The sequence below is a fragment of the Dermacentor albipictus genome, chromosome 1 (genome assembly GCF_038994185.2).
Source record: "Dermacentor albipictus isolate Rhodes 1998 colony chromosome 1, USDA_Dalb.pri_finalv2, whole genome shotgun sequence".
Lineage (NCBI taxonomy): Eukaryota > Metazoa > Arthropoda > Arachnida > Ixodida > Ixodidae > Dermacentor > Dermacentor albipictus.
In genome coordinates, this window is record NC_091821.1 from 234376941 (window position 1) to 234404225 (window position 27285).

At 47.5% G+C, this 27285-nt stretch overlaps 1 protein-coding gene across 18 annotated transcripts in view; it reads right to left on the bottom strand.

Moving 5' to 3' along the window:
- LOC135901256 (uncharacterized) overlaps positions 1 to 27285 on the bottom strand; it is a 73249-nt gene that overhangs the window by 16114 nt on the left and 29850 nt on the right. For 4 of the 18 annotated variants that reach the window (XM_065430994.1, XM_065430987.1, XM_065430996.1 and 1 more), the window contains exon 6: positions 1037 to 1108. The exons of 5 other annotated variants lie outside the window; for them this stretch is intronic. The gene's annotated coding sequence lies outside the window, so the exon portion shown is untranslated. Of the gene's footprint in view, positions 1 to 1036; positions 1109 to 2486; positions 2507 to 6134; positions 6349 to 27285 lie in introns of those variants that run through there. 9 more of the 18 variants (XM_065430993.2, XM_070531074.1, XM_065430991.2 and 6 more) reach the window with 7 other exon arrangements.

A 27285-nucleotide genomic window follows, 5' to 3' on the forward strand; every position in this document is an offset into this window, starting at 1 on the left:
TGGCCATTTTTTTTTAAGTCCTTCGAATCAGTACACTGCCACGATTCCCGGAATCTTGCTGTTCCTGTCAAAACAGAATTTTGAGTGCAGTGGCCTCTTTCCCTTCTTTTTTGGGCAGTCGAAAGGGGATATCACAAGCTGTGTGAAGCGCAGGGGATGCAGAACGCTACATGGCTCTCAACAAGGCCGGCCAACGAGCGCGTCTAACTCACCGTGACGGAGGCTGGCTGAAGAAAAGTGATAATAGGCCTTGGGGCCCTCGCTGGTAAAACACCCATGCACAAAACATCTTCTAACTCAATTCCTCTCCCACGGACCCCTCAACCATTCTTATCTCACGAAAGCCATGGAAGCAGGTGCACATACCCGAGACTATTCTGCAGTAAGTGAAGTGCTGTTTTCTTTGCTTTTTTTTTGTACTAAATTTTTTACTCCCCGACTGGCAGCCATGTGCTCCCAGCCTTAGCCTAAAACGTGTTGCCCCTTTCCTTTGCAAGCTTTTTTTTTTTTGTGTGTGTGCACGTACGAACTCACGGTGACCTGTCGAGAAAGCGGGGATAAAAAAGTGCAGCGCTAGAAAGCAATATCTACTCTCCAAGCAGCAGGGTGAGAATGCGCCCGTTTATATTGAGCAAGGTGCCCAGAAAGAACAGCAGAGCGTCAGCGCACGACTGCACAGATCACTACTGGGAAGGTCCATTCAGGGAGAAATCTGATTTAACCCAAAAACGAACAACCCTACATATGATACACCATCTGGTAAGGGGTTATTACACCCCTTCCTTACGCATTACACAATTAACTGAACTCCACCTTTTTCTCTTTATCTCAACTAGAGTATCGGTACCTATATTGCTCTCTTAACACTGCATCTACATATAATTTAACATTCCATCGCTTGTTGCATGTTTCCTATTTCCTTCTCAAGTTTCAGTCCCATACGTTAGTACTAGTATAATATGTACTTCTCTTTTCAATGACAATGATAAGCTACTATTCAAGGCCTAAAAAGCTTGGTGTATCCACTCCAACTCACTTTTATTCATCTGGAGATTCCTTCCAAATGAGTCGGGCCCCCTGCGACTACTTGGCCTAGACAAACGTGCCCCTGCAATGCGTCAAGAGGCTGACTACCAACCACAAGCTCTTGTTCTCTCGCCAAGCTATTAAACATTACCTTAACCATTAATGCACAAACCTATACTTAGTATTTACTGGTGAAGTCTTCAAACATTTGTTACAAGTCATTCGCAAACAACAGGTTCCTGAGAGATTCCCGTTGATCCTGACCACCAACACTCTCCAATCTTTCATTTTGAAAACTTCTTGCATTTTTAATCTTTTTGCAAACATGTGAAGCCCCATGCAAGCTTCCCTAAATTGCGTAAATATGCTTATACATGAGGGCGAGTGATGCACAAAATAATATGGTACACTGTGTAACACATCGAAAGCAGCTTTAGACAAAATTGCTGTTGTAGGCTTTCTAGTCCTTTGGATATGTCTGAAGTCGTCATTGTCTGCCATGGCACACTGCTCAGGTTTTTAAAATATATACGACAATGGTTCCAAAAGGAAAGCGTACCTCAATACATACAGGCTCACACTGGTATATACATAGCCTAGGTGATAACTACAGTTAGTAAACAATACACCTTGACATACACTACATGTGTCAGTCACACTTGATCACCTCCAAGTCATTAGTGTGTGCTTAAAGGGTCCCTTCACCAGGCCACATAGCAAATTTTGGTCATGCACTGTAAGCTGTTACATGCTTTCTAAGGACTGTTCTACCACAAGAAATTTTCAAATTAGTTCATTAATAGCAGAGACAGAAATATTTGAAATGCCGTGAACCAATGATTTCAGGAGGTGAGCATCACCACCAACATAGACGCTCTCTCCACTTTGCCCGTCTAGACTCGGAAAGTGAAATTCCTTCCCTGCGTTTTCCCATATTGGAGTCGAATAATTGCGTGACGAATATTTCACCGGCCTACCTTCTCTTTTCTTTTCTCTCTCTTGCGTTTTTGCTAAGCGGTGCACTTCTGGTAATGGTCTCGCATGCGAGCTGTTGCATTTGTCTTGTTTTATGCAGCAAGCAATTTTGCGCGCTCTGCACGAGGACACCTGATTAGCAGTATAAGTTGGTGACAGAGTCACGAGCACTGAGGGAGACGCGAGAGCATGAAAGAGCATGATTGCAGCACTGGAATACAGTAGAAAATGAAATAGTTTTGTTTGTTCTCTGCGCACAAGCATGGGAACATGCATACGAAACGGAAGTACATCTCTCTTGCTACGGTAGGAAGTAAAACAAAAAACATGCAGCCATTTGGCTTGTATGTTTCATGCATTATTTCTTTAAACTTTAATTGGTCTATTGAACCAACAGATTAAACAAATAACTTCAAAGTCACGTGACACTGTGACATCACAGCACTGCCATGTACGTAGGCGCTCTTGTACGAATACATAGACTCTCTGGCTGGAAGCGCGGCGCCTGCAAAGAGAAGGGCAAGCAGCATTTGGTCTTAAATTTAAGCTCTTTCCGCAGCATGTAGGGACGTAATACTTGGCAGACACGATTGTTAGCGCACATTGTATGCATTGTGCTTGTCAGCTCAAAACGGCTGGACCTGGTGAGGCGCCCTTTAAGGATTGTGTATACATGTGCCCTTTAGTTAATGCGTGCCACTTAGAATGCACACATAGAGTAAGTGGTAAATGTCGATAGAGGCAGGAAGCCCTCCCACACAAACTGTCACTGCATATTGCACAACTTGTTCCCAGAGGGTGCTCCACATCAGCGCATAAAGGACCCTTCAGATACTGGGCCAGTATTTTGCAACGGAGCCTTTTTCAATGCTAATGCTTTTCAGTGCTTTTCGCATTCGTGAGTGGCCACGTTCAAGGCTCCGCCCAAGGCAGAGCGTCACTTGATCACTCACGAACGCGAAAATCAACGAAGGCATTAACAGTAGGAAAAGGCACTGCAACAAAATCGCAGCCACGGTGAACATGCTCTGAAATGTATTCTGCTACTCTTTTTCCTGCCACGTAGTCATGCATTTCCTGACATTCATGAACTTAGCTGGGCTTACTCAAATTGTCAAGTGTATGTATTCATTGTCAAGCACATGGAGATTTAGAGAGCAACACCACCAGACAGCCTTATGTTGCAAAAAAGTCTTTGCAAATTTGGGTTTCAGCAGTTCCTCTGCATTATAAACAGCACAAAGTATGTGCTTTAGCAGTGAGTACCTCTTCCCTATTTTTTATAGTGTATTGAACTTGTGTATAGTGAATTTAGATTTGTTTCAGTTTGAAAGCTACGGTGCATGGAGTGCAGTGTCACCTTTCGGTTTCCTGCCAAGTGGCTCCGCTTGCCAATGTTTGCCCCCATAGAGTCTCATACATTAATTACTAGAGGGAACTCTGGTGCTGCAGTCATTGTACCACCATGGGAATGATGGGAAGTACATGGATTTGTCTGATCTTCGTGCTTGTGGATTCAGATGTTCCTGTTGCTTTGTATATTATGCTATATAAATTTTATTATCGTTAAGTTACAGTGCAATCTGTACTCCTCAAAGTGCAGAAGATGCCGCGAACATGCACAATTGCTATTAACTGCAACGGCTGAGCTTGTCCAGGTGGCCAAATCGAAATGCGCCAAGCATCTCAAGGCACCAGCATGGCCGCGATAAATTCATAAGGGCGTTTCATTCGCTTGTCGGTATATGCATCCGGGGCTTAATGGTTTCAATATCAGGCTTCTGTGCTACAGTTCCTGTGTTCGAATCCTGCCATCGGACAGTTTTAATTAAGTTTATTTAATTTTTTATTATGCAGTACATTGTTGAAAATGACGAGTTTACAAAGTCATAAAGCCGTTTGAAGCCAAAAGGACCAAGTTTAGGAAAATCCATGTACTTCCCACAATTCCCATGCTGGTACAGCCGTTCTCATTGCAGCTCCCGTAGACACTACCGCTAGAGCTCCATCTAGTAATTATTGTATGAAACTCTATGGTTTGCCCGACCAGGGCGGCTCATTGCCGACTGCTAGAAGCGGCGAGAGTGTTTTTGCTTGTGCACTTCTTTACAGTACAAAGGAGGTTCAAGCACGAATACCTGAAACACTGTAAAGCAAAGCAGTTTCTACTTTCTGTCATATTTTCGGGATATCTTATTGGGAGGTGTAAGACGAGGTGGAATTGAATATTGCTTGGCTTTAATGTGCAGTGCATGTGGCTACTTTTCCATGCCATGTGCTGAATCCTGCCACTCATACGGGTGTCACACCACACGCTTTCAATAGCGATCGAATTTCTCAGTTGCGATCGGCAACCATTCGCAAGCTGCAGGAGGGAGCACATCATGAGGCATTCATTTGAGGGATCGGCAGTCGTTTGTGCACAGGCGCGAGTAAGAGCGGGAGCGAGAGAGAAAATCTGCGGGCCTTTGCTCCTTGAATATATGACTCTACCTAGGCACTACGGAGGATGTTTCTTAGCGCGTGTTGTATGCGTTGTATGCACTGGTCCCCAGACATAGCGGCATTGCGGAGTGCGGTCGAGTTTGTTTACGCTCTGCCGCTGGCTGCCCACAGGTGAGGCAGGGGGTGTGAACGCCCCATTTGGCGATCACCGTGTCTGAAGAGGCAAGGTTCTGACTGGTAAGTGTTGTATAAGTCACGGGTCGATTTTTTTGCCGTGACAATAGACTGGATTTTTCACAAGCACTGCTCCGGGAGGGCACATGTAACTGGCAAACGGAGGCCTCAAGCGAGCACCTGAGGTTATAGGTGGCGCAGGATCTCCAGGGCACCCAACGGGTAGCGGGGGAATCAAAGCTGGAAGCAGGGCGGCCCGTGGGTTGGGGCCACGGAGGTCGAAGCGTGCCAGGGGGTGTTCGCATAAAAAATTGGCTGACAGCCGATATTATATACACCTGGCACGCGCAGGCCTCGGCGAGCCCCAACCCACGGACCAGTCCGGGTGCTAGCTTTGGTGTCCTGGAGGCGCCGCCAATAATGCGAAATAATGACACGTTGTTACAATTAGTAAAAAAAATACATTTAACCAATATAATTACGTCCTGCCGCCAACTTGTGACGCTAAGTTCAGCGCTAGCGCGCCCCGCGACTTCTGGAACACCAGTCAGAACCTTGCGTCTGAAGGTACGTCGGACAGACTTTCTCGCGCCTGCGGCGCTGGTGCTGCGTCAGTCATCGTCACCGGCGACCTTTCAGCCACTTGCGTTCAACCGCGGTTGTTAAGGCGCTCTGCCTTCCAGACTTTCAATATATGCGGCCCGAGCTCTACTACGGTCGCTACTGCTCCTACAGAAACATCTGTGATGTTATTTATAAGGTACATCGCCGTAAGGAGCGAGAAAGCTATGATCCGCTACGACTGGTTAGCCCGCTGCTTATACTTTATCGCGCCGGCAGCCAGCGTCCGAGCGATGCCGGCACGCCTAGGGACAAACGCCTACAACACGCAGTATACCTAGGCAGAGTCATATATTCGAGGAGCAAAAGCCCCCAGAGTTTCTCCCGCACGCTCGCTCTTACTCGCGCCTGCGCACAAACGACTGGCGATCTCTCAAATGAACGTCTCGTGAGCAAATCGCGGTCGAGAATGTCGATCCGGATTGGGCTCGATCGCCACCGGCATTATACGCATGCACTTCAATGCGAGCCGTGAATCGCCGGCTCGAAAACAGGGAAGAAGTTGCCATCGAAAATATGAAAGCTCGTCCTCTGCAACAGACTACATTAAGATTTTGTTTGTGCGCTCTGAACTACAGTGCTCTAAGTGAACACGCAAAATGCTCTCGTCTGAGCAGTGTTCCGTGCGTTCGTAACTGAGCGCGGAATATTGCGACGACTGTGGCCTCAAAACAGAAAGGAAATGGCTCTTTCTAACGTTTAATGCTACATGCATTCTTCATAATAAACATTGGTAATACGATGCAAGCAAACACTACAATATCCGAGAGTAAACGTCGCAAATGTGATATGATAAATAAAGAAGCAAAGAATATGTTTTTCGCCATCTTGCATCAATCTGCTCGTTATCCGACCTGATGCCAAAGTTCTTTAACAGTGAAACAAAGTTTTACCTGAGCACTCACAAAAGGTCAGCAAACTTGAAATCGGCGTGTTTGTTCGCAGCGGATCAAATCCATAGAATTAACTAGCGACCAGCGCGCGCACTCCGGGTACAATGTACTAGTTCTCCGGGCTAACATCGGCAGGGTTGCCAGGTTTGGCGATTTCTCGTTAAATTGGCTATTTATACAGGCTATTGGCGACCGAAAATCGTGCTTGGCCACTTGGGGCATTGCTTGGTGCCTTTCCATGGTGCCACGGAAAGCTCTATTCTGGAGATTCTGGACCATTCTAAATATTCCGCCATTTTCTTCGAAGCGTGACGCAGCGCGACGGGTATAAAATGGCGCGGATGACCTCGTTTTGCCGTCGTAACGTGACGCAAACTTGATGTTTTGCCTAAGAAACTGTTAAGAAGGCACTGAACCTAGCGCTACGATAAAGCAAAAGTTTTCCTTCTCAGTAAAAATAAAGCAGCTAGCTCAAAGCGTACGATTATTCCGTCGTCTGCTGCGTACAAGCCGTCGTCTGCTTCATTAGCTAAGATGCATGTACCCGGTAAAAGGAATGAGTCGTCGTGTGTTGGAGCCAAAACACTTGTTTTCTAGCTTGAGACAACATACGCGACCTACCAGTGGCGATGAGCGCACATTCTAGGCCGCGTTATCGTCATCTCGCGAAACGCAAGTGACTGAGCCCGACTCGACTGGCTCAAAGTGTGTACCTTTGTCTGAGAGTGTACCACATATGCGCGAAATTGCAGATGCATTGCACTGGCTTCTGTAAGCTACCACGCACTTTCTTTTTTGAAGCGCTGAGTCGCAATATAGCTGCCAAGGTCCCAAGGACCAGAAAAATCCATTAGTCGATAAAATTTGCAGCTCCACGTCACGTTTCGTCATCTCGGTGAAAACGCAAAAGTGCATTTTGCAAAACTTCCGTTTGCCGACACAAATTTCAATACACGTGAGCTCTGGACAGTCAATCAGAGAGTCAACATGGCGGATAATGGCGGTCGTGCAGCCGCCATGCGTGTCGAGAATAGAGTCTATGGTCGCGAAAGCGAGGCTGAAATTCGGTTCCAAACCAGAGTCTATGGTCGCGAAGGCGAGGCTGAAATTCGGTTCCAAACCAATGAGCAGCGACATCAATTATGGTCGTGCGACTCAACGCTACTAGATAGTTTTCAGTTGTAAAACTCCGCCTGGGAGCGGCGCGAGAAGGTGACCCTCTGCCGTCTCCTCTCGCGAGGTGGCGCTGCCGCCATGGTTGGCCCGGTTGGCTGCGGAAGCTTCCCAAAGCAGCAGCGCGCCGCCGACTCAATGCCACAATTTTTTTTGTTTGCTGCACTTCGTGGCGCTAAATATTCAAAGAATAGCCTTTTTACATTGTGCACTCTGTAAAAAGCAGCTAATAGGCGAATGAATAGGAGAGTGAGGATTTTCGTTAGTGGAATGTTTTATGTACACATGAAAAAAAGAATAGGACCAGTACAACGCCGGATTGATGAATCTTAAGCATTATGCATCGATATTCACAAAAGACGCGCTTTCTTGGTTGCTACAGCTACCTTATGACTGCTTTCTAGTCGAAAGTTTGCATCCCTGAAGTAAAACTGCATCCGCATAACAATGAAGAAATTCAGTACTTCGCACGTGAACGCGAACATATGCGCTGCACAACCAAGAAGAGGGAGGCAGCACCCCTCTAGATAATCTAAAACCTTCCAAAATATCTCTCCGCAAAGGCCTGCCCCATCCAGGGAAGCCGACACACTTTTGGTAGCAGTCTTCATAGAGCCCAGTATCTTTGGCATCGGGTGCTTTAAGGAACCTTGCTTGAGACTTCTGCACTCAAGTAACTGTCACAGCCAACTGCTGGGGTTTCAAAGCTTATGTCCGTTATGCATAGATCCCATGGGGCACCCTTTGTGACTTTACGAATAACATATCCACACAGATAATAAACAACATTGTCCCCCATGTTCATTGCTCATTGCTATGCTCATTGCAAGCACATTCTGGTGAGCTGCTTCGCTCCAGGCAACTTATCAACGTCGCCTCAATGGCATATCGAAGACTACTTTTTTTACTTGTAGGCTTCTCTCGTCTGCTTGAATGTGTCATTGATGCTGACGAGCACAGGCCCTGGCACACCGTCCACACTACCACGTAGCGCTGTTTTAACAGGTGTATACAGGTTTAGAAGGCGGAATATCTGCGTGAAGTTGGTTATAGTAGGATGGGACTCATCTCAACCGAAGGAACGCACTAGTCTAATGGATTGCTGAAAGAAACGTGAGAGGGAATTTCCTAGCAAACAGTGCAATCTGAATGTAGTCACAACAAATGTGAACAGTGTGTCTTACCTCCAGTGGATTTTGATGTAACTTGGCTGTCGAAACATAGAGCACACCTGGACTCGGCAGATCATCGACAATGTCTAAAGTCTACATCAGAGTTACTCGCAGTGACTTTGTCGTTTGTTGTGGTGCAAAAACCTTCAGGTTCTTTTGAATTGCATTCTGTTCTGTCAAGTTCAGTAGTTCCAAAAAATCTTTGATGACCTGACATGATTAGTGTAACAATTTTATATCCCTTAGGAAATGCGCACGAAGCTCAAAGGCGGTGGTCTGATAAACTATGTTGACGTAGAATGCTCGCCGACATTTAATAACACAAAAAAAAACAGGAGCGAGAACAGACAAAGTGATAGGAAGAGCGCTGCGCCCCCCCTAGCTATCACTTTGTCTCGTTCTCGTGTTTTTTCTTGTTTCATTGCCGTTTCATTGTTCCATTGCAGGTATGTTTGCTCACAAGGCGTGCAGCATTTTCCTGGCACACAAATAAGAAACACGAGCAAAACGTGGCACGCTTCTGCACGCATCGGCGTCTCTGTCCACCCGCACAAACGTTGTTCGCACCACCCGCCTTCGGGCCGACAGTGTCGCGCGCGCCACCCCGCGGGCGCGACAGAAAGGGGCCAGGTGCCGCGGCGGAGTTTGACAACTGAAAGTAATCTAGTAACGTTGGTGCGACTGGTGCGCCTGCTGGTGTGGAAGGAGCGCCAGTCAAGTGAAGCTAATAGTGAAGCTATGGTGGCTTCACCATAGTGAAGCCATATGGTGAAGCCGCCGCGTCGCCATCTTGTGGGGGGCAAAAGCACGCCAGCCGCCGCAGCTTATGTATTCGGGTCGTCGTTCCTTGCCGAGCGCGGTGCTGTCCGAATTCCAAAATGTGCTAGCGCGCTCGGGTGTTTTTAGGAAAGTTGACGTACCAACAGTTCACATGTTAGCATCATCCTTCTCACCTAAATAAGGTTGCAGACTAGCACCGCCATATTTCAAGCTAAAAGGAAACGGCTGCCACCAAAGTTCCGAGACCCTCCAAGCAATGAAGATGCTAAGGCACCGGCAACGCCTGACAGGCACGTACACAGGATTTTTTTCGGGGGGGGGGGGGGGGCACCACCTCCATCATCGTCATCATCATCCTGTTTTATGTCCACTGCAGGATGAAGGCCTCTCCCTGCAATGCGATCTCCTGTCCTGCGCCAACCGATTCCAACTAGCGCCCGCGAATTTCCTCATTTCATCGCTTCGTCTAGTCTTTTGTCGTCCTCGATTGCCTTTTCCTTCTCTTGGTAACCATTCTGTAATCCTAATGGTCCAACGGTTATCTAACCGGCGCATTACATGACCTGCCCAGCTACATTTTTTCCTCTTGATGGGAATTAGAATATCGTCTATACCCGTTCGCTCTCTGATCCAAACCGCTCTTTCTCTCTCTTAACGTTATGCCTAGCAATCTTCGTTCTATCGCTCTTTGCGCGGTCCTTAACTTGCTTTCAAGTCTCTGCCTCATATGTCAGCCCTGGCAAAATGCACTGATTGCACACCTTACTTTTCAATAATAATGGTAAGCTTCCAGTCAGGGGCTGGCAATGTCTGCCGTATGCGATCCAACCCATTTTTATTCTTCTGTGAATTTCCTTCTCACGATCAGGGTTGCCTGTGATTAATTGACCTAGGTAAACGTGCTCCTTCACAGTCTCTAGTGGCCGACTGGCGATCCTGATCTCTTGTTCCTTTGTTGTTGTTGTAGCCAGTGGCACGTGTGGCTCCTACCCACGATGGGGGATTGGCCAAGAAATGGGTGGATTATTCCAAAATAATATAGAGCATAAATTTCCTAATATCTATGCGAATAGCATTGAATAGGGTTGAATTACCGGCTAAAATAAAATCAGGAAGGTGCTGTTGAATTAGGAATAATTAATTTAAAAGTAATAAAAAAATAGAATTTAGCAGGGCATTCGTTTAGATTCTGCAAGGAATGTTTGGACAGCGAAGCATGCATCCCTGTGGCTGAATCCCAAAGTGGACGCCCCGAACGAAAGAATTGCAGGTTCTGTCAAGTCCAGGCCAATTCTTCGAAAAGGTATCTCCAACAATCTTTTTCTTTACGCAGCACAGCGGCGGCAAGATAGAAGAAAGTGCTGTATCGTCTCCTCCTCCTCAAAAAAAGAACAAAGGGGAGAGGGAACCAAACCCGACCGGTATAAATAGAAATTTATGGAGGGAATGCGGCAGCGTAATTTGGTGAGGCAGACCTCAAGCATCTTTGTGTAACAAGATTCGCTATGCCAGGGAAATGCCAGGTGTTTATACTCTGGAGAAGGTGTCAAATGTGGGTTTCTGGGTTTCCGTGGGTTTCAAATGTGGTTTCTGTCAAATAGGAGTTTCTGTATCCTGTTCATTACTGTTTCTAAGTGAGGTATCGTGACTCCTCTTGGTACTGTATACAGGTCAGCTTAGAATTTTTCCGCTGCTTTTACTATATCTTCGAGATTGCTGATGATGTTTCCCTTTTTATCTTTTAGTGCATACATCATGGTTTGTCCTATGCCAGGTTTCTTTTTTACTGATTTCAGGCTGCGTTCATTTTTTACGGCTTCTTCAGTGTTTCTCATGTTATAGTTTCGAATATCAGTAATTTTCGCCTTGTTGATCAGTTTTGACACTTCCGCGAATTGCGTAACGCTGTGCGGCCGCCAGTCCCAGACAACCGCGTAGAGCGCAGGACTCTGCGATTCTAGACGTACTGCGCTCACCGCGAAAGGTTAGAAAAACACCCACATAAGCACAGCAGAGAAGTGGCTACGTGAGGCGGTTCGACCGATAACTGTAGAAGCGTGATTCAAAACAAGTAATTGTTCTCCACTAACGGCGGCGTTTTCTCTACTTCCTTTTTCCATAAAAAGATGTTGATCCATAAATAGTCTCATGAACAACGCTTAACTTTTTTATTATTCGCTTTTGCTTGCAGTTTGGTTGTTGCCTTGGCTCTCTCCCTTACTATATCGCTTAATTTCTCAACTCCTTGCGATTTTTGTTTCCAGTTGCCAATTTTGCACGAAAAGTGCTATACAGTTAGGGAAAAACAGACGAGGTAACGGGCAACAGTCATCTTGCTTATGGGTTTAAGGGTTATTGCAGGGTTTTATGATGGACGCTCTTTCACATTATTTTATTTCCCACCTTATCTAACCCATATCACGTGTATATGGTTCCGGGCATCTGCCAGGGTCGCGGCGAGCCCTAACTCAAGAAAATAATGAAGCAAAGGGAAAAGTTAAACGCAATTGGCGTTTTCTCCCGCCGCAACTCGTTCCATGAGAGTAAAAACCAGCTGAGTAACAGCCGCATCCCTCTCCTGGTCCCAGGATCAGCCTAAACAAAGAAGGTTGAACTAACAAAAGCAACAGCTATGCGCGTGACGGTTGAATAGATGGTGACAACTGAACGCATCTCGAGTTAATCGCGCGGGTGCGGAATCTATGAGAAACCTGTCCTTCACATTACAAGAGGTGCCGATAACTACCGCCGTCTAAAAGGAGTGAAAAAGGCAGCATAATGCTGACCGATGAACAGTTGTCAAGTCTCAACATTGATCTGGTGGCGCTTTAGGAATGTGTGAGGAGTGGTGGCGTGGGTGGGGAGGGGGGGTATGCCACTTGATTTCGGGTGGGGGGCGCCCCCCCCCTGGGTACGTGCCTGAAGCCTGATGATAATGAGGATAATAATGAATACTAGCACCGCCATATTTCAAGCTAAAAGGAAACGGCTGCCACCAAAGTTCCGAGACCCTCCATGCAATGAAGATGCTAAGGCACCGGCAACGCTTGATGATAATAATGAATACTTGTTTCTTGCGTGTACTATTTCTGATGCTACATTTCCATTTTTCAATTGCTTTTTCGTCTGACAGCTTTCACGATCGACCAATTTCTACACTACATTAAAGGGTGAATAAACATTAATTATTGCGTGAGTTTTTTCTTATCGGCATATTCACGCCGATATTATAGGAAAATGCCCCAATATACGGATATACGGAGGAAGCCTAAACGGAGTGAAGAAGAAACTAGGAATCGGCAAGAATCAGATGTATGCGTTAAGAGACAAAGCTGGCAATATCATTACTAATATGGATGAGATAGTTCAAGTGGTTGAGATATATACAGTACCAGTGGCACCCACAACGATAATGGTAGAGAGAATAGTCTAGAGGAATTCGAAATCCCACAGGTAACGCCGGAAGAAGTAAAGAAAGCCTTGGGAGCTATGCAAAGGGGGAAGGTAGCTGGGGAGGATCAACAGCAGATTTGTTGAAGGATGGTGGGCAGATTGTTCTAGAGAAACTGGCCACCCTGTATACGCAATGCCTCATGACCTCGAGCGTATCGGAATCTTGGAAGAACGCTAACATAATCCTAATCAACAAGAAAGGGGACGCCAAAGACTTGAAAAAATTATAGACCGATCAGCTTACTGTCAGTTGCCTACAAACTATTTACTAAGGTAATCGCAAATAGAATTAGGAACACCTTAGACTTCTGCCAAGCAAAGGACCAGGCAGGATTTTGTAAAGGCTACTCAACAATAGAACATATTCACACTATCAATCAGGTGATAGAAAAATGTGCGGAATATAACCAACCCTTATATATGGCTTTCATTGATTACGAGAAGGCGTTTGATTCTGTCGAAACCTCAGCAGTCATGGAGGCATTACGGAATCAGGGTGTAGACGACCCGTATGTAAAAATACTGAAAGATATCTATAGCGGCTCCACAGCCACCATAGTCATCCATAAAGAAAGCAAAAAAATCCCAATAAAGAAAGGCGTCAGGCAGGGAGATACGATCTCTCCAATGTTTTTCACAGCGTGTTTACAGGAGGTGTTCAGAGACCTGGATTGGGAAGAATTGGGGATAAAAGTTAATGGAGAATACCTTAGTAACTTGCGATTCGCTGATGATATTGCCTTGCTTAGTAACTCAGGGGACCAATTGCAATGCATGCTCACTGACCTGGAGAGGCAAAGCAGAAGAGTGGGTCTAAAAATTAATCTGCAGAAAACTAAGGTAATGTTTAACAGTCTCGGAAGACAACAGCAATTTACAATAGGTAGCGAGGCACAGGGAATACATCTACCTAGGGCAGGTAGTGACGGCGGATCCGGATCATGAGACAGAAATAATCAGAAGAATAAGAATGGGCTGGGGTGCGCTTGGCAGGCATTCTCAGATCATGAACAGCAGGTTGCCATTATCCCTCAAGAGAAAAGTGTATAATAGCTGTGTCTTACCAGTACTCACCTACGGGGCAGAAACCTGGAGGCTTACGAAAAGGGTTCTACTTGAATTGAGGACGACGCAACGAGCTATGGAAAGAAGAATGATGGGTGTAACGTTAAGGGATAAGAAAAGAGCAGATTGGGTGAGGGAACAAACGCGAGTTAACGACATCTTAGTTGAAATCAAGAAAAAGAAATGGGCATAGGCAGGACATGTAATGAGGAGGGAAGATAACCGATGGTCATTAAGGGTTATGGACTGGATTCCAAGAGAAGGGAAGCGTAGCAGGGGGCGGCAGAAAGTTAGGTGGGCGGATGAGATTAAGAAGTTTGCAGGGACGACATGGCCACAATTAATACATGACCGGGGTTGTTGGAGAAGTATGGGAGAGGCCCTTGCTCTGCAGTGGGCGTAACCAGGCTGATGATGATGAAGCCCAGCTGTGCGCCGCCTCGCGTTGCCTAGCAACCACCCCAAATATACACCCCAAAGGGTGCAACTGTTTTTAGAGTGTACATTTGCCTAACACTCTTAAAACGGTTGCACCCTTTGGGGTGTACATTTGTCCCACAACAATAATCATCTGCCTAGCCTGCGTTTCCTTTCTTGAAAACTCGGCGCTCGCTACTTTCCTGCCGAGAATGCTGCGTCACACTGATAATGCGCGTGCCGTTCGTCACTGGGAAGTACCGGGCTCGCCGCGTTAAAGAAAGGAAATGCGGGCAAGACAGATGACGATTATTGTTGTGGGACAAGATACGCCCCAAAGGGTGCAAATTTTTCTGAGTGAAGAGTGAAAGGCACCGCGCACAAGGCCTCGGCGAGCGGGAGGGGCGGCTTCAGAGGAGGCTGCTTGCCCAGGCTAACAGAATCGCGTGACGCTCCCTCCTAGTTTTTTTTTCCTTCCTCCATGATTGTTTTTGACTTCGATACTGTCTTCGCGAAGCTGTCTACTTTGACGCCTTCGTGAGAATTGGAAGGAGACTTAAGATGGCCACTGTCCTTAGCCGTCTACTTTGCCGTCTACGGCGAGTATTGGAACACAGACGTAGTCTCCGAATCACACTCCCCACGAAGGCCCCTTCGAAGCAACAGCCCCGAACGCCAGATAATGACGGTCATGCTTTTTATTTTATTTATTTACAGAATACCTGCGTCGCCTCGAAGGCATTATCGCAGGGGGGACAGATGTATTAAATCGTTCACAGAAATAAGTAAAGAATGTATAAAGCAACATCAAGGTGGGAGCGCACAATAAGTGAACATTTTCAAGCGCAACAGAAAATTAAAACCAAATTAAAACAGTAATTAAGACAAATCCAGGAGCTGAGTATATATCATTGCCGCCATATGATGAGTGGACCTCTTCGACTTGTCCTGGGCTGTGCAGGACTGCCCATGCTTCATATGCAACGCCCGTTGGCTTAATCACCACCTCGGGCAGCCCATGCAGGGGCCGTATTATGCAACGGTTCGCTTTGGAACCGGTTCGCTTTGGAACCGGTTCGCTCTGGCTCTTACGTCTGGGTCACGTCACTCGGAGAAAGAGTGGAACGTCGCAGCGCGAGGGAGACCAATGAACGATCGGCGTAGTGTGTAGAGCGGCGTTCTGCCGCAAGGTCGCGTCATCATGTTTGTTTGTACTTTGGGGGCGATATGGTAATTGAAGTATGTTGCTAGTTTGGTAAAAAAATATTGGTTTGCATAGAACACATGCGCATTTAATTTCCAGCAATAACTGTGAGCTTCTGACGCGGACAGCTGGTGGTTTAATTTTATCTGCGTTTTTTTTGTTTTTTTTTGTCGTAAGTGGTGCGCCTACGTTAAAGGGCAACTCCGGCGATTTTTCGATGTCAACGGATGTTGATGAAATTCGCTGAGTACGTTCCTCTGCACACTCCTGTCAGGTCCTCAAAAAAAAAAAAAAGCAGGTTTCAGAGTTGCACAGATTTTTTACAAATAAATTTAATAAATTGCCTAGAACACCCTACCTTACCTGCCCCTCAGTTACAGGCACGACCGGCTTTATTACTTGGTTACAGGCAACACCGAGTATGACGTCAGGAGAGTCCCACTCGGAGCATGCCGGGATAATGCAGACGACAGCTACGAGGGCGTGGAGGAGTCGACGATAGTGAGCTAGTGCTTCGCATGAGAAGTCGCTGTTACAAGAATTGACGGGCAAGTGATGGGGCGGTGGCAAGTGGTGTTGCGTTGTTGGCTGCATGAACTTCAGCCCTCGCCACCCGCACACAGTTTGAGGCTATGCCGATCAAGTTCAGCCGAGGTTAAGCCTATATTTCACATCGCGTAGTTCATGCGTCTGCTGCTGGCGGTCCTGAAGCTAATTAAGCCATCAGGATGAAGAAAGCTACTTCTGTGGTTCAGTTTTGCCCATACGGATTTGAAATAAACCATTCCTCATTTCGTACAGCCCACACACAAAAAGCGAGAAGCGACGACACGGAGCGGTATCGACATCGGTACGTTGTCGTTTTCGACGGAAAGCGGCCCGCCGCACACACCGGCACTTCCCTAAATTAAATGCGACTACGAAAATGGGTGTATTTTTACGTATTGTCATGCCGACCCATTATTTAGCTTCCGAGCTGTACTGCTTGTCTCGTATTAAAGATGGGCAGCGAGCGTAGGCCCCTTCGATACAGCAGCGTAGACAACCGCTCGTTCAGCTGCCAACGGTGTCTATACTCGTTTCCGCCACAAAACTACGCGTTCTCTAAATCAACGATCACACGCGCAAAGTTCTCATCTATGTCCACTTTACGGAACATATTGTGTGCACGAAGAGAATACGAAAAATGATAGGTAGGCAGCATAACGCTCCCGTACTACAGTCTCCCGCTCGCCGTTTTCGAAGGTGCGTGGTCGCTCATATCAGCGCGATCCAGAGTGATGCAACGGTGCTTACATGCACAAAATCTGCCTGTTTTGATATGTTCTGGAATTATTTGATGTCAACGATGAGCGGCTAGTATTATATCTCAAGCGAACCACGACTGGTCGCTGCACCTGCCGATCGATGTAAACAAATGCACCGTTAGGTGCTTTGGACAGTAAGCGGCGTTTTGGGGAGATACAAATGCGGAAAGTCGTGCTCCACATCTTACAGTGGGCATGCGAAGCGTTTCCCTGAGAAGGGGTGAAAAATCAGTGGTTTGGGCGACCCTTGGTCTTCATGTTGCAGCACGATATGTAGCGCATGGGCGCTGGCTCTCCTGTGATCGCAGGTCGAATGCGAACGGCGATTCGTGGCTACCGAATTCGTCAAAAATCATACCTGTCAATATTTGATAGATCGGAAGATCCGGCGCAGTCACGATTCAGCCGAGCGTCTGCTCTTCGCTGCCAGCGGGCGAGACCAGCATGCCATGCGCGCCTTCCCCGGTGGCGTATTTACAATTGCTACACTCTTCACTCTTAGAAAAATTTACACCCTTAGGGGCGTATCTTGTCCCACACCAATAATCGTCATCCGTGCTGCCCGCGTTTCCTTTCTTTAACGCTGCGTGCCCGGTACTTTCCAGTCACGAACGGCATGCGCCCTATCAGTGTACTAGAATACGCGTACGAGTACTTATCGCTACTAGAATACGCCGCGCCCCCCTAACGCGTTTTACGCTAACCTACGTTAACCCAACCTAACGAGGCCGAGACAGAAAGACAATGCTCATGACGTAACTGTTGTGAGAACACGCCGCGCCACGTCACGCCGGATTTTACGCTAACCTAGCGCTAACCCAACCTAAGGTAACGTTAACCTAACCAAACGTAACATAACGTGGCCGAGACACAAAGACAATAATCCGCACGGCATAACAGGTGTGGCACCGCGGCACCCAAACGCTTTTTACGCTTACCTAACGTAATTAACCTAAGCTAACGTAAACCTAACCTAAACATAACCTAACGTGGACGAGACGCAATGTCAGTAATCCTTAATTACAGCGTGACATCAGGCAATTGCGTTCAACCATGGTTGCTAAGGCGCTCTGCGTTTATTTCGCTCAAAGGGGACCACTCAAAAATGCTCCTGAAAAGTCCAGGAGAGCAGGCCCGGCCTCTACTACTGATTGCTCTACTATTGATTGCCCCCTAATGCTCCCCTGGGGAAATCATTGCTTGTTTGCCTTGTTTTTTTTTCGGCTTTTTGAAGTTAGAGTGCGTAAGGCGCGAAAAAGTTATAATCCGGCATGACTGTCTCAGCATCAGCGCCGCACGCGCGAGAAAGTCTCTCCGTCGTACGTTTAGACGCAGCGATGGCCAAATGGTGTGTCAGTGCGCGCTGGTTCCCGTTTCACCGCGACGGCAGCCAGCGTCCGAGCGCAAACATTGGGCCTCTTCGATTTTCCACTTCTGGCTACCTGCGGGCTGCCAGAGCACGTAGCCAGAGCGTGGGTGCTATTCTGGGGCCGAATCTTATAACGGTTCGGAATACGAACCGTTCGCTTCGCCACTTACGTCACTTGATGTGCCACTCCCAAGCCGGCGGTGCAAGAAGGGGAGTACGCGACCAATAGATGAGAGGGTGCCACCTCTGAAGTGTACGTCACTATATGACGAGCTAATCGAGGAATTGCAGAATGTTTCTGCTTGCTAAACAAATGTAAAATATAAATTAAATATTATACGCCAAGTTTTGAAGTATAAACTTGTGGTGCCGGGCGTTTACGCAATGCAGAAGTAATTTATTAATGTCATTCTTTTTCATTCTCAGCCCACAGGCGGTATCGTAAGCGTAAATGAGTTGGCCACGGAGTGGGCAGAGCGCAGCGCTATGTCGTCTGCTACCAGGAGCTCGCACGATGCATGTAACAGGAACGCACTACCAGCACTTCTCAAATATATAGCGCGACAAAACCGTGAACTGGTTCTAGGGACACCTTTACTAGCCGACTATATCAGTTTTCCTTCTTTTTTCGCCCTTCGTCATCGGCTCGGACATGACTCGCTCGCCGCCGCGCTGCCGCTATCCCTGCGATCTGCCCCACGGCGCGTCGCGTGATAGAAGCAATGGAACTTAAATCGAACATTACGGTATACGGGCCCTGCGTTTCCTGCGCGAAGTCAAATCGAAGAGTGTGGTGCTGACGGTGCGCGCTGTGCCGTGAAATTGAGAAACAAAGTATGGCACTCCCAAAATAGAGAAAAAAGGGCAGCCAAATAAGAGAGCTCTACAATACCTTCCCGTCCTGACTGTATAGTTTTATCAGCCGAACGAAGGAAGCGCTGAACCAGCCTAGGTTGAACCCTTCTGACTGCTGAACGGCGATCTGCTCGCTATTCACACTGGCGATAGCACTGGGAATTCGATCTCACCGTGCAAATATCTCCTTGGCATTGACTTTGAAGCTGAGGTCACGGGAAAGCTGACCCAGCCCTTCAACGGGCCAACACAGTAATTGCGAGAGCAACTTTGTGGACAATGTCGGCAGCAGAGATCTAGGCAATTCCGACGAATGCTTCGCGTCCGATTGAGCTCTGGGAGCTGCAGACCGGTGGCAATGAACCCCAGTGCGCAATATTCCTTCCTCTGCGTGGAATGGCCACTCGTACGCTTGCACCCGAGTCTCCTCCATTTCATAGCGTAGCCTGCAAAAGGTCTACTTAGAAAGCCAGCAAGGGCGGTGCAACTCATTATCCGTCACTTCTTCGAAAGCGCATCGCATTTCCAGCCGTGGTCGACACCGAAAGAGCAACGCCAAGCAGACGACGAAGGCAAGTAATAGCCTCCGAAGCAACCAACGCACGCGCGCGCGACGCCCGCGTGTCTCCGGGGACGCGCGACCAGGGTCACAAGCCAACAGCCCAGCCACAGCAACGGAACCCAAAGGGGACTACCCCTTCGCCGGTTCCTACGACCGGTTCGCTTTGAAGATGATTGACAGATGCGTGACGTATTCGAAAATTGCGATACCGCCCCGCTGCCTCTGACGACCTGTGACGTAATCAAAATTTTGGCCAATCAGGTGAGGCCAAAGGAACGGTTCCCCAACCGAACCGTTATAAGATTCGGCCCCTGGACACGCATGGCGGCTGCACGGCCGCCATTATCCGCCATGTTTACTCTCTGATTGGCTGTCGAGAGGTCACGTGCTTCAAAATTTGTGCCGGGAAGCGGAAGTATTGCAAAATGCAATTTCGCGTTTTCATCAAGATGACGAAACGTGACGTGGAGCTGCAAATGTTATGGACTAATACATTTTTTGGTCCTTGGCAGCTATATTGCGATGTTAGCGCTTCAAAAAGAAAGTGAGCGGTAGCAGGCACAACCAGTACAATGCATGTGCAATTGCGCGAATATGTGGTGGCGATTCAAGATATGCGCCATGCCAGCTTGCTGATTGGCTGAAGGAATATCTCGTGATGTGCGTCACAGGAAGGGCTGTTTCGTAAGCGTCATTTTGACGATGCGTGACGTTGCGCCGGTCCGCCATTGCTGAGATTTTCCGCCATAATTTTTGCTGCGACGAGCCGCGCGAATTATGCTAATGAGCAGCCATATATGCAATGGAAGCCGAGAGGAATGCGTATCGCCACATTTTCCCCGTCGTTTGGCGCTACGAAAATCATTTGTTCATAACGCGTGCTCATAGTATTTGCATCGCTCTCGGGTGGTGTTGGCATTTGTGTTTGGGGCCATCATTTTTTAAAAGAACGCGTTTATACGAAATATTGGTTGAACATAGCAATTTTTCGTCAATGTTATGCACTTTTCACTGCTGCATTTGTATTGTAATCAAGATTAATGCCTTTTTGCACAATCAAAAGTTATGACAACGGGCTTTTTCCAATTTATAAAAAGAAATGTACGCAAGGCGGCGCTTTGAAGTTTCCTCCCGCGGTGCGAGAACCAGCGAAATGAACAAGAGATGGCAGCGCCGGCGCTTGCGTCGCGCTAGTGGATATCTCTGGCGCGCGCAACGCTATCGGTGAAATTCGGCCGTTTCTCAGCCAGCCGAGTCGGGCTGAGTCACTTGCGTTTCACAAGATAGCGATAACGTGGCCTAGAATGTGCGCGCATCACCACTGGTAGGTCGCGTATATTGTCTGAAGCAAGAAAACAAGCGAGTTGGCGCCTACATGCGATGACTCATTCCATTTTCCGGGGACACGCGTCCTAGCTATTGAAACAGACAACGTCTTGTACGCAGCAGACGACGGAAGCGAGAAGCGTTTTCGACCGAATAATCATATGCTTTGAGATAGCTGCTTTATTTTTACTGCGGAGGAAAACTGTTTTGCTTTACTGATAACGCTACATTCAGTGCCTTCATTTCAGTTTCTTAGGCGAAACGTCAAGTTAGCGTCACGTTACGTAAGCAAAACTGGGCCACCAGCGCCATTTTGTTTGCGTCGCGCCTACGTCACGCACCGAAGAAAATGGCTGAATGTCCAGAATAGCGCCCCGTCTTCGTTTTTCTCGGGTTGCTACGCCCACCGCGCTACGCACTTGCGCCGGGCGTTCGTTTTGCTCGCGCTGGACGGTTCTGGCTACCCGCGGGCTGCCAGAACCTGCCAGGACGATTTTGTTCTGGCTGCTTCCTGGAAGTTCTCTGGCTAGCAGAAGACTAAAAGAGGCGATGGGCACTTGCCGCCATCTTTGCGGGGACTTCACGGATTGCAACGCGGACGCTTGAAGACTTAAACTTGACTCGCTCAGCCAACTGTCTACGGTCATCTTCGGATTTCCTTACTTCTAGCGTTATCTTTTTTAGGTGCTTACGCTCCGTTCCGCATTGCGAAGCGGTGTGATACGAGCAGTGGTGAATCGTTTGAAGCTTTCGCGTGTGTATGTGTGTGTCCCCTGAAGGCTTCTTCGCGGCGATCAGCGCGCTGCGCACTCATGCGTGCATGTTACCTGCATCGTGTTCCAGGCAAGTTGTAGACGCTCATTCACACATTGCGGTACATTTTGGGTTCGTCTTTCACTGGTGGCCTTCCTTTTCACATATCTGGCGTATGTATATAGCTCCTTTTTCTGCAGCTGGCGAAGGCTTTGGAGCAAGCCCGTGTTCGCTCCATCTCCCCGTCGTATGCTTCGGTGTCAGCTCGAAACCGATATGTGTTCGACTGCAGGCCGTTGATCTAAGAATGCACTGATTGCACTCGGTACATTAGACACACGTACATTGGCTTATTGCTCTCATGATCGCAAACAATGAGTGAAACGTTTCGCTGGTCACAGGCGGCGAGCATTTTCATGCTCCAGCCGCGTCCCCAGCTCCTTAGTGTCAAAATGAGAAGCACAATCAGCCACAACAAGCTTTCTGAAATCGAAGCCCAAGCAGACCGGCACGAAATTTTATGCGTATGAGACGTATCCGGTAACCTGCTTTTTCATCTCTTGTGATGACACAACGCCAACTCGTCAATAGACAGTTTTAGTATAGCGTACGTACGCTATTCCATTGCGTACGCTAAAATATAGCGGGTCGTCACTGCGCATGCGCTGAACGCTAAACGAAATAGCGGGTATAGCGGGCGTACGCAACGCAAACGGTTAGCGTTAGCGTTTTTGCGGAGTTTGCGGGAAACATGGCGCCGATCCCGGCTGCCCGCTTCGAATTGAATTTGGCGTTGCTTTTGTAACATGCACTTCGTTCGTAGAAAATGACTGTGTAAACGGCTTTCGCTTAGTCTCAGGCCGCTTCGACGACAGAGTGTTATGGACAAATTCATGGTGTTTTCGAGATCGCTTCTCGTTTCGAACGAGTCGAGGCCTAACGAAAGAAACGTTCGAGATGTCAGCGCCACCTATCGCTACAGGCGCGAAATAGCCGCAACGACGGAATATGGCCTCAGAGATCCGAAGATATCGTCGGCCAACTAAAATTGTCGAAAACGTGCGCTGCTTAGCGTACGCTATATTATAGCGTATAGCGTACGCTATAGTTGCGTACGCTAAACTAAAAATGTCTAATTTCGCCGGTGGGCGATGTGATCGCTGCGAGCAGGGATGTTCGAGATATCGCTTTCGAGTATACAATCATTTACGCGCGATTTCGCGTCTTGTCATCCGCCGCGTCGGAGGCCATCTGCTGCGCTGCGCAAAGTGAGGTTGCCCCAGTGAGCGTCCTGCGCCGAGTCTCGCGAAATCGCGCGAAAGTGATCGTATCCCTGAATGCAACTATACATTTTCAAGCTGGCAACGCATAAATGGGCCGACTACGCCGAGCGCGCGCCGGCCTCGCCGGGCGCTGCCATGCTGGTAGCATGTTTACATTTAGCCAGCTGTACCGGCGTTCGATTTTGCAACTTCGGGCAGATTCGGGTTGTCTTGGGATCCCAGCCCACGTGACTTCCTATCAGAACCGGAACTAGCTGGCTGCCAGAACGCCGAAAATCGAACAGGCCCATTGTCGACCCCACTCCGGCATGCCTAGGACAAACGCACGCTACACGCGCCAAGAAACTTCTCCAACGTAGCGCCTAGGCAGAGTAGGAGCAAAGGCCCCCAGACTTTATCTCTCGCACCTGCTCTTACTCGCGCCTGCGCAGAAACGTCGAGGGTCGCGAAAAACGCCACGTCCCGTTGTACCTACTAGCAATTGCAATTCTATGAGCAATTGTAAAAATACTCCCCGGTGGAGACACCCGTGACACCACATGAAGAGGTTCGCTCGGCTGCTTAGTCGGGTTTCGTTTTTGCGCTTTTTTGTTTATTTAAAAGTATTTTCTAATTTGCGAAACTCTACTATCAGACGCGTGACAGGGGGGTCTCGGGAACGTAAATATTCTATTACGTTTACATGTTAAAAAAATCGCCGGAGTTACACTTTAAGCAATCAAAGCGGTTCTCTGCGCGTAGGCCGCGATTCTAACAGGATTTTGTTTAGCCGTGGCTGAGCTTCTTAGAGCGGACGATTGCGGGGGATTTGAGTTCCGTCCACACTTCCCATAACTTCGAGAATCTTGCCGCGCTCAAAGCCGCTTGCGTCCCCACCCTAAATCTCTAATGATGCGACTGACTGACGGCTAAGACAACTGAATAGCTTCTACATCAACCAACCCGTGGCGAAAAGAGAGAGAAAAGAAAAACGTAGCGCGCACAGCATTTAAGTAGCCGTGTCAACTTTACGAAACTAAATCTTGTGGTCCGCGATATTGTAGCTCGCCGCAAATTCATCGCACTGTTTTTGGAGAGCCTAGAATGCCTTCGGAACTCTCCTTCCCTCATGTTGAACGCGTTGCACCGTTGCCTCTCGTCCCGTCGTTGTCTTTGGCCAACGCTGGCCAGCAACACCGCCAAAGAAGCCGCGAACGGCTTTTCTCTCGTCACGTCGGCCAGCGCGAGACTAGAAGACGGCCACGGTTGCCCTAGCAACCCTCGAGATCATGCTCGCGACCGCGCGTAACCCTCGAGCGAACCACTTTGCGGTTCCGCTCGTAGCAGACGATGGGTTCGCTTCCAGATGATTGACAACCTGTGTGACAACAAAATTTGTAGTCACGCCCACCAGGGATGATGACGACGACGACGAAGTGCTAACCAATGGCGTTCATGAGAGCTAACTTGTTCCAAAGTGAACCGTTACAGAATACGGCCCCTGGACTGTCATGGACGGATAATTGAAAAAGGCTCAAGCACCTCCCTCTGAGTAACAGGAGTTAAGTAAACTTGAAGGAAATGCTCTTGCGTCCTTCGTAGTACAGAAGCAATAGAAGGTTTCCTAGTATCACCCCTAGTGACAGTTAAGTCTATATAGAATCTCTAAGACTATTGTTCTTGGTGCCAGAACTGATTGCTACTACCGAAAATGCATGATGGCAGCCGTGACATCACAGGTACCAATGTCTATGCGACTATGGGACTGCAGCCCTCTTAAAAAGAAGTTTACACCCTTTGGGTCATATCTTGTCCCACAACAATTATCGTCATCTGTCTTGCCCGAATTAAGGGCCCCTCAACAGGCCTATAGGAAATTTTGGTTATACACTGGAAGTTGTTATGTGCGCTCTAAGAAGCGATCAGCCGCAAGAATTTTACAAATTGGTTCATTAATAGCCGAGATAGGAATATTTCAGTGCCACGAACCCATGATTTCAGGAGGCGAGCGCCACTGCCAAGAGAGACTCTCTCCACTTCCCCGTCTAGCCTTCACGAGCGAAATTCATTCCCTGCATTCTCCCATAACAAACCTCGTGGATCGTGCAATGCATATGTCACGGACCCCACCTTCATTATTTTTCCCCTCACTTTTTTGCTGCAAGGGGCACTTCTTCTGACGGCGTCACGCGCGAGCTGCTGTCTCGTTTCGCACAGCACACGATTATGTGCTGTGCATGTGAACACCTGACTAGCGGCCAGTGCTACACAAACACTGAGGCAGGCACAAGCGGATCACAGAGCACGATTGCACGCTGGAACACTGTAGAAAGTTTAGGTGTCAGCGCGCTCGACTGCACGACGCGGGAACAAGCACACATAATGGAAGTACATCTCTCTTTCTGTGTTGCGAAGTAAACAAGTACACACAGACATTCGGTTTGTGTTTTATTATTTCTCTAAACCTTCATTCGTCTATCGATGCAGCAGATTATACAAATAACAGACGTTGCCTTAAATAACTCTCAAAGTCACAAGTCACTAAGAGCGACATCATAGAAAAGACATGTACGTAGGTGCTCTAGCACGTATACGTCATCCCTCCGACTTGAAGCGTGGCACCCGCAAGGAGAAAGGCAAATGGCGTTCGGTTTAAATGAAATTTCAGCTCTTTCTGCAGCATGTAGCAATGTAATACTTAACAGACACGGTCGCTATCGCGCAATGTATGCTCTGCACTTGTCAGCTCAAAATGGCCTCACCAATGGGCTCTTCAAGGTGGTGGTCCCACTCCGGCAGCACGTGCTCCGCATTTTAGTCATTAATTGTGGACGCACTGTGCTTTCTGCGCTCATTGGGCGGATGTGAACTATAGTGCATTAGGAAGCTTGCTTTCTGAGCTTTCCAATGACACCTAGTATTATCACCTAGCCTGAAGCGTTACCGGACAAAAATCAAAACAGTGTGAGCAAAAAACGGCATTCTGTTGTACTAGCCTCCGTCGTACTGCGTTTCCGGCAAAACTGTTCCAACATAACAAAGTGAAGTTTGCTGTGCCTGTAAATGAAATGTTATACAAGATTTCTATGAAGAGATATTGCATGTAAAGCAATCAGAGCTTATATAGGCTCTAATAAATATGTGCAAAACAAAAGTTTATGAATGAATATCTTTTTTTTCTTTTTCAACGCAGAACAACAATATTTAATGGTTTTCTAGGCTACACTCTTAAACAATATTACACCCTTTGGGTCGTATCTTGCCACACAACAACAATCGTCATCTGTCTTGCCCGCATTTCCTTTCTTTAATGCTGTGAGCCCAGCACTTCCAAGTCACGAACGGCATGCGAGTTATCAGCATGACAGAGCATTCTCAACAGGAAAGTAGCGAGCGCAGCGTTTTTAAGAAAGGAAACGCAAGCAAGACAGATGACAATTATAGCTGTGTGGCAAATATACAACCCAAAGGGTGTAAACTTTTTTGAGAGTGTACACCCTTAACAAATTTACACCCTTTAGGTCATATGTTGCCACACAACAACAATCGTCATCTGTCTTGCTTGCGTTTCTCTTCTTGAAAATGCTGGCTCGCTGCTTTCCCGTCCAGAATGCTCTGTCATGCTGATAACGTGCATGCCGTTCAAGATTTGGAAGTATGGGGCTCGCAGCGTTAAAGAAAGGAAATGCGGGCAAGACAGATGACGATTATTGTTGTGAGACAAGATACGACCCAAAGGGAGCGAACTTTTCTAAGAGTGAAGAATGTACGGGACATCATGCAGTACACACGTGAACGGTTAAATGAAGTCATAATGGCACAAGAATGGCGTGCAGCGAGCTTATTGTACTAAAACTGGTGACACTGCTTCGGCTATAAGTAAGCACGCAAGCGCAAGGCAGAAGTTATCACAGAATGTCAGCTGGTCATTACGGTACATTATGATATGTGATAACATTTGTTTTGTTCTGTTATATTTGTTTGCCCTCAGTGCTGCTGGAAACTAGAGGTCTTCATCGCCATTTTCTTCTTCATTCTCACGTCAAAAATTGGCATTTCTTGGTTTGTCACACCATGGCTACATTTTTGGCTATCAATTAAAGCTTTTGCCATAGTTAGCGACTTTCTTGACTACTTTTCGGAATTTTCTGGCTACTTTTTCTCCCAAATACCTGGCAACTCTGGCTGATAGTGACAATAGTTTACGGAGTGAGTGCAAAATGCCTTAGCCAATTTCTCACGGCTCGAGAAAAGCTTGTTAACTGAAACATATCTAAAAATGGTGGTATTGAGTAATGATTGTAAATATACAAATCGCCACAACTTAGATGCACAAACAGCAGTAATTTGCTACCCAAAAAGTTTACTTGTTAAAGCTTTAATTGTGCGTAAACTGTCATAGGCTGTTTCGAATGAAGACTATTTTAAAAGGCACTTCACCAGGCTTGACCAT